Here is an 8,270-nt window from a genome sequence, read left to right as displayed (position 1 = left end):
TACCCACATAAACAAACAAACAAAACAAACAAACAACTAAAACAGGATTAGTGCCATATGCCTGGAAGCCCAGTGCTCAGAGGTGGAAAGAGGAAGATTCCAGGGACATGTTGGCCAAATACCCTTGTCACTCTGGGAACTTCAGGTTGTCATTGATTCTGGATCAGAAGCAGAAGGTGGAGACTGATAGAGCAAGACGCCCAGCATCAACTTCTGGCTCCTGCGTGAGCACCCACAGGTATACACATTCACATATGTGCGCAAACACATGCATATACCACACAGAGACAAAACTGTCGTGTTAAAGCATAATTAGAATTATGTTTTTTGTAAATTTCCCATTCTTCCTAAATGTTTACTTTATCCTTCATAGCATAGACCATGTGAGGACAGATCACTTGCATTGGAGAGAAAAGCAGAGCCCAAACTCAGGTGGCGCAGACCAAAGGAAAGAGTTAGTCCTGAGTTTTCTTGTCCTTGGGTGAAAAATGAAAGGTACCTGACTTAGTCAGCATTTCTATTGCTGTGATGAAACACCATGAATAAAAGCAACTTGAGGAGGAAGGGGGTTCTTTCGCTTACATAGGTCGATCATGGAAGTCGGTTGGGGCAGGAACTCAAATCAGGGAAGGAACTGAGGCAGGAGCTGATGCAGTGGCCCTGGAGGAGTGCTGCTTACTGTGTTGCTCAGCCTGCTTTCTTAGAGCAACCAGGACCACCATGCCCCCGAGGGGGGGGGCACCTGCCATCCATAGTGGTCTGGAAACTCCCACATCAAACACTAATTAAGAAAAGGCCCTGTAGGCTTGCCTACAGCAATCTTCAGCTCTGACTTGTGTCGAGTGGACATAAAATTAGCCAGTACAGTGGCCATTTGATTCCATCCCCAAAATACTTTAGTACAGAACAGCTGTCCTTTGCCACTTCATAAGCCATAAAGTGATGGGATTCAGTCTTGAGCATCCGTGGAGCTGACACTCATTCATATATTTTCTTCCTTAATTTTCCCTTGCCTTTTATGATATCAATACCCACCTTAGATTGCAAGTACTGTCTGTCATTAGAAAAAGAGACAACAGGTGTTTGGGACCACCAGATGGGGATGTTGAGCTGCTATTGCTAATGTCAGCCTGGAAGTTCTGGTAGCCACTAGGTGAGAGGTTCTGTAATTAGTGGGCATTAGCACATCCTGGAAACATCCTTCCTCCCAGGAGCACATCCCATGCCCACTAGTCACAGACAGACTTGCTCAGGCCTCGAGATTTGCCTAGATGTTCTTATTTTACCATCTTCTCGTGGTCCTCACACAAGCTGCTCCAGGAAGCGCACTGAGAGGAACTCTGATGGCATGCATGAAGTGGCAGTACTCACCTCAAGGGGTCCTGGGGAAACCTAGGCCATGGAATTGACTTCATGAGCAGGCTCGTTGGAGGAGGGGGAGCTAGCAAACATACACATAAGAAGCTATACAGAGAAAGTCTAAGACTAGACAGGAAAGTGATCCATAAAAGGAGACAGACAACACTGCTGATGGCCACCAAATGTCATGTGAGGTGAAGGCCAAGAATGGTCATGCCATACAGGACAATGAAGGCTTTTAAAGGGTGATTTCAAGGTTAGAACTCTCATGGGAGAGACCTGGAGCCAACATTGGTTGGCTGTGGGATGAAGAGCACTCAGCAGGTCAGGAAATGCAGGCAAGGAGTAAGTATCGTTGACTCTTTGTAGTGGAGGAAGCACCAGTGATGTGAATGATGCTGGTTGTGAAGGAGGAGCTATGATTTAAAGGTTAAAGAGAGTAGAGAGCATGAAGTTGTGAATGAGAGGGACAGAACCAGTAAGGAGGCTGCTACTTTGATAGGAAAAGTGATTTCTAAAACTTTTAAGAAAAATCGAAATGTCAGATGATTAATTGTGGTAAGCAAGGTCATCTGAAAAGGGTTGGTAGGCAAGGTGTTCCTAGAGACAATGTTTTTTTCTAGAGATAATCCAAATGGAAGGTCCCAGCCCTCCAGAGTATGCAGAAGGTTGGCAAAAGCCAGCATTGGACTAATGAATGCAGATTGACAAGGGACAGGCAAGGTAACCTGTTGCCATCAGAAAATGCCTTGGGGGCCTCCCACAGGACCCAATACCAAATTTGGCTCAATCATTCCCTGTCAGCATCAGAGAAACTAATCCACGGAGCAATTAAAAGATTTAATGCCTGCTGTTAAGAACAGCACTGCTGTGCATGTGATCAAGGACAGAACAGCTTCAGTAGATAAACAATTCAGGAGAGACCATAAAACAAGTATTTTGGCAAACTGCTATACATGATCAAAGCTAAGATTACGAATAAACAGCATTGTAATTGAAGGATTACTGGACAAAGGTGCAGTTGTAACAATGATTTCACCCAAATCTTGGCATCCAGATTGGCCTCTTCAGGAGATCGAGATTCAGCTTTTGGGGATTGGAACCTTATCTCAGGTAAAACAAAATACAAGATGGGTCAAATGTATAGGGCCAGAGGACAGATAGGAAAATTAAAACCATATGTGGCTAACATAAGCATGAATTTATGGGGACATGATTTATTGTAGCAATGGAAAACACAGATTAACATTCCTCCAACCTCAGAAACAAACTGTGGTTCATATATTGTGTACCCCAATAAATTTATCTGGGTGTCAGAGAACAGAACAGCCACTAGATTAGGCATAGAGGCCAGACAGTGGTGGCACACACACCTTTAATCCTATCACTCGGGAGGCAGAGATCCACCTGAATCTCTATAAATTCAAGGCCACACTGGAAACAGAGCCAGGCAGTGGTGGCACACACCTTTAATCCCAGCACTTGAGATCTCATGTCTTTGCTTGGGAAGGGCACACGCTTTTAATCCCAGGAAGTGATGGCAGGAAGCAGAAAGGTATATAAGGCATGAGGACCAGGAACTAGAGGTTGTTAAGCAGTTCAACTGAGACCTTCAGGGATGAGGACTCAGAGGCTTTTAGTCTGAGGATTCGTGGAAACAGGATCAGCCAAGGAGTTGGTGAGGTGAGGTTGGCTGTGGCTTGTTCTGCTTCTCTGATCTCTCAGTTTTCACCCCAGTATCTGGCTCTGGGTTTTTTATTAATAAGACTGTTTGGAAATTCATCTTTCAACAAACCTTAAAAATAAATAATGCTTCTGAGAGAAGTATTAAAAGGTATTATCAAGAACAGTCACAGACCGTTCAGGTTGTACATAAGCAGGGCACAACAGCTGTTGGTCTTTCAAAGGTACCAACAGCTCTAGCTTTAAAATGGTTAACTGACAAACCTGTGTGGGTGGAACAATGGCCTCTGACATCAGAAAAAAATTACAGGCACAAGAACAGCTGGTACAGGAGCAGGTAAATGCTCAACATATTGAAGAATTGACCAGTCCTCAGAATTTGCCTATATTTTCCATTAAAAAGACATCTGGATAATGGAGAATGGTAACAGATCTGAGAGCTGTAAATACAAGGTGATCCCACCAGTGGGCTCTTTTCAGCCTGTTATTCCATTGCCTTCCGTATTACCAAAGGGATGGTCTATTATAGTGATTAATTTAAAAGACTGCTTTTTTTTAAAACTATACCTTCACAAGAATAGGATAGAGAAAAATTTGCCTTCATGGTGCCCACTTGAAATAATTCTCAACCTGTTAAAAGGTACCATTGGAGGGTCTTGCCACAAGGAATGTTAAACAGCCCCACTTTGTGTCAATATTTTGTACAACAGCTGTTATAAATGATTTGTAAACAGTTTCCTTCAATCTATAATTTACCATTATATAGATGATATCTTACTGGCTGACTCAATGTTTGACCAAGTAAAGAGAATTTTGCCGTGTTGGGTATTAAAAATTGTTCCTGAAAAAATACAAAGAAGAGATTCTATTAATTATCTAGGATATAAGGTAGGTTTACAGATAATTCAACCACAAAAAGTACAACTCAGTCCAAAAAAAAAAAAAACTATCAGCTGAGTCTGAGAGAATTGGCTCTTGTAGAAAAGAAAGTATAGGTTGTACATGTGGATCACTTGGATCCAGAGCTTGATTGTATTCTAGTCATTCTACCTTCTGCTCATTCTTCAGGAATTCTTATGCAGAGAGGAGATAGTCTTAGAATGGATATTTTTAGCACACAGAATAAAAAAGTTAAAGACCTATGTAGAAAAAGATTTCTAAATTGATTCTGAAAGAAAAATGAAACGTTAATTAGCAAGGAATAGACCCTGCAGAAATGGTAGTTTCCTTTTACTGATGTTGAGATTGTCTCATTATAGGCAGAAAATGAACACCGGCAAAGAGCTTGCCATAATTTCTTGGGAGAGATTAGCAACAAACATCCCCAAAGCAAGAGACTTCAGTTTATAGAAAGAACTAATTGGATTCTCCCTCATATAGTGAAGGGGACACCAATTTCTGGAGCCCCTACATTCTATTCTGATGCAAATAAATCAGGAAAGGCAGATTATAAGTCAGGGAAAATAAGTAAAGTGGCTCAAAGCCCTTATGATTCTGTTCAAAAATCAGACATATGCTATTCTCATGGTATTATTAGATTTCCCAGACCTCTTAATATAGTTATGGACTCTCAATATGCAGAAAGAGTTGTTTTACACATTGGAATCACTGAACTTACTCCAGATGATTCAGAATTAACTTTGTTATTTATTACAACAAATAGTCAGAAATAGAAATCACTCGTTGTATATAACACGTATCAGATCCCATATGGGTCTATCAGGCCCTCTAGCACAAGGCAATGATGAAATTGATCAGCTATTGGTAGGAAATGTACTAGATGCCTCAGAATTTCATAAGAGACATCATGATAATAGCAAAGGTTTGAAGAAAGATTTTTCCATCACTTGGCAACAAGCCAACAAAACTATAAGGAAAGGTCATACTTGTTCTTTGTGTAACCATAATCTAAATAACCTGCAGCAAGTAACCCAAAAGGTACTCAAAGAAATGAAATTTTGCAAATGGATGTGTTTCATTTTGCAGAATTTGGAAAATTAAAGTATGTGCACCACATCATAGTTACATATTCAGGATTTCAATGGGCAACTGCTTTAAGTTCCCAAAAGGCTGACTCTGTAATTATACATTTATTATAAAGTATGGCCATTATGGGAATACACATCCAAATTAAGAGTGACAATCTCCAGCATATGTCTCTAGTAAAATGAAACAGTTGTTTTTTTGTTTTTGTTTTTGTTTTGCTTTTTGGTTTTTTGTTTTGTTTTGTTGTTTTGCATCTTACAACATAAAGCATGTTACAGGTATACCACACAGTCCTACAGGGCAAGCAGTTATAGAAGGATCTGATTGCACTTTAAAAAGATATGCTTAATAAACAGAAAAGGATAATGAAGATACCACCCCCAGAGATAGATTACACTGTGCCTTATTAACTTTAAATTTTCTAAATGCTAAAGAGAAAGGAACGACAGCTGCAGAGAGACATTGGATAGTAGAAAAAAAAAGTGCTGAATTAACTCAACCTGTATATTTTAAAGATGTGTTGACCTCAGAACAGAGACCAGGACATGTGCTATATTGGGGAAGAGGTTTTGCTTTTGTTTCCATAGGAGAAGAAAAGCTATGGATACTATCAAGATTAATAAAGATTAGATTTGACAGGAGAGAACTCCTGATCTTATAAAGACTAACAAATGCCTTTCATTTGATCAGGTGTGAAAAAATAAAAATAAAAAATAATAGTATTTTTGAATGGTAATTTTCCAAAGGCACACTTGCCTTGCTGACATAAAATGAAAAAAATGGGCTTTCTTAAACAACATGTTTTAATTCCATGCCAGAATGTTAGACTGTAGATTGCCATGTAGTCCATGCCATCTTGGACATCAGCTTTTGAGTTTTCTTCTTAAACAGGAAGGGTATTTTTGTTGTTTGGTATTAAAAACCCACTTAAGAGATTTAAAATGTCTTAAGTAAATTCAAAGGGTTACTACAATTAAAGCTTGTTTTCTCACTATTTAAGAGTTGGAGTGATTTGGAGCTGAGATAAAATGTTTGATCAGGGCAGTGATAGCCCACACCTTTAATCCCAACAGAGACAGACGGATCTTTATACGTTAAGTTGTATTCTAAATTCTAGAGTTATAGTGAGCAAGCTGGTGGTGGCACATGCCTTTTATCCCACCACCTAGGGACAGAATTCAGATACAGTTCCTAAATGGTAGGTTTGCATAGTAGAGAAGTCATATACCATATTTACTTATTATTATGAAAACCCTCTACAGGGTTACTAGAAAGACAGGTTAAAATTCAAAATGAATGTCCTTTGTGATCTAAAAATAAATATAATTAAACCTTGATATATGAAAAAGAAAGAGGAATATGGGTATATTTGTCCACACATAGTAAGGTCTCTTTAGTTTCAAATTTTCAATTTTTTAAAATTAAAAGATAATACTTCTTCTGTTGCCAAAAACCTTTTGCCCTTAACAAAGATATAAACTGCCAAAAAGGAAACTCCCCAAAGTCAGGGTTGAGGCAGGTTTTTTTTCTTTATGTGTTTCTGGTAGAATAAAAGCATCCAACACAAGAATCAGGAGACCACTGGACAAGTGAGACATCTAAAGAATAAGGATGAATCATCACAAGAAGAATGCCCCAAGGAAAAGAGTTAAATTGTCATAATGTTATAGCCCACCTCCAACAGGGTAGAATTTCATAAACCTTCCCAAATGCTTGTTTCTCCTGCTCTCTACAGACGTAAGTGACAAATGATCTTTTTGTGGTCCCAATTCAATTAAAATTTAAAGCTGGCTTTGGAGTTGGAGCATGGCTCTCTCATTCTGTAAACTCAAGCATGTTTGTTAAAGGAAAATCCAGAATCTCTGTCTCATGTCAGAATAGCCACCTGGTATGGGACAAAAAAAAAAAAAAGCCAAAATTAGGGGACTATTCTGTTGCCCCTAATCTCATCATCCTTTGGTTCTCATTTGAATCTTTAAAACTTTTCTTAAGGCATGAATATTATCTCAAAATCTATGAGACTATTATGCATATATAAACATTCTGTTGTGATATTAATGGTCATATAGAGTACTAACTAATTCTAGAAATAAACTTCATTTAGCTTCCTACATGTGATTTGGGGTTTGAGTCTGAAGCAGGTAATTAGGAACTAAGTTAGTGTACCCTGGATGTACTTAACAGATTGTGGTTTTTTAACCTCTCAGAGATCTGCTGCATATGGCATTTAAAATGTTTAAGTTTTCGGCAGTGAACCATGACCATTCCTAACAGTGACCTTTGAGGTCTCCAAGAAGATGATGGGCCCCTGCAATGATGAATCCACCTAGATTGTAATAATGCCACAAAGCTGGCAAACACCACCCCAAGATCAGCTTGTGACTACAAATTGCTCAGGACAACTTCAAAGTGGTTAGCTAAGATGGTCCAGCCTCATAGACTACTCCAGCCAGGACTTAAGATAAGCCTCGCACTTTCCCACCACACAGAGACTAGACAGCAAATGATAGAGTTAGCTCTCCCAGGACTTACTTGATCATTATCCCAGTTTTCTCATGGTCCCCTAAAGATGCCATCACCCCCAGACAGCAGGAAGTAATTTTAAAGAACATGATGCCCATATTCCCAAGATGTGGGGTGGGCGGTTTTGAGTCATCTAGAGGGTTATGGATATTTGTCATTTTTTAGGGTGGTAGGTTGCAAGTTGTTATTGGTCATGGTCAGGGAGGAAACTAAACAAAGGAGGTTAAATTAAGGGACTTCTTTCTTTTTCTTTCTTTCTCTTCTTTCATTCTTTCTTTTTTCTTTTTCCTTTCCTCTATCTTTGTAGCTGGAGAGCTTTTCTCTCTGTGTCCCACCAAGTCCCACCAGTCCTGCAGCCCACTTATAAAATAAACACACAGACACTTACATTATTTAAACTGCTTGGCCATTAGCTCAGGCCTGTCATTGTCTAGCTCTTACTCTTATATTTAGCCCATTTCTATTAATCTATACTTTGCCACGTGGCTCGTGGCTTACCGGTACTTTACATCTTCCTTGTCCTGGCGGCGGCTCCAGGCAGTCTCTCCCTCTCTCTCCTTCCACTTCCCAGAATTCTCTGTTTGTCCCACCTATACTTCCTGCCTGGCCACTGGCCAATCAGTGTTTTATTTATGTAGAGCGATATCCACAGCAATCTTTCTCTCTTTTCTAAAAAGGGGGAGGGGTATAGGAATGATAGGATAAAAGGGTAGACTATT

Source organism: Peromyscus eremicus, chromosome X, assembly GCF_949786415.1.
Source record: "Peromyscus eremicus chromosome X, PerEre_H2_v1, whole genome shotgun sequence".
Classification (NCBI taxonomy): domain Eukaryota; kingdom Metazoa; phylum Chordata; class Mammalia; order Rodentia; family Cricetidae; genus Peromyscus; species Peromyscus eremicus.
Note: the sequence above shows the minus strand (reverse complement) of the source record.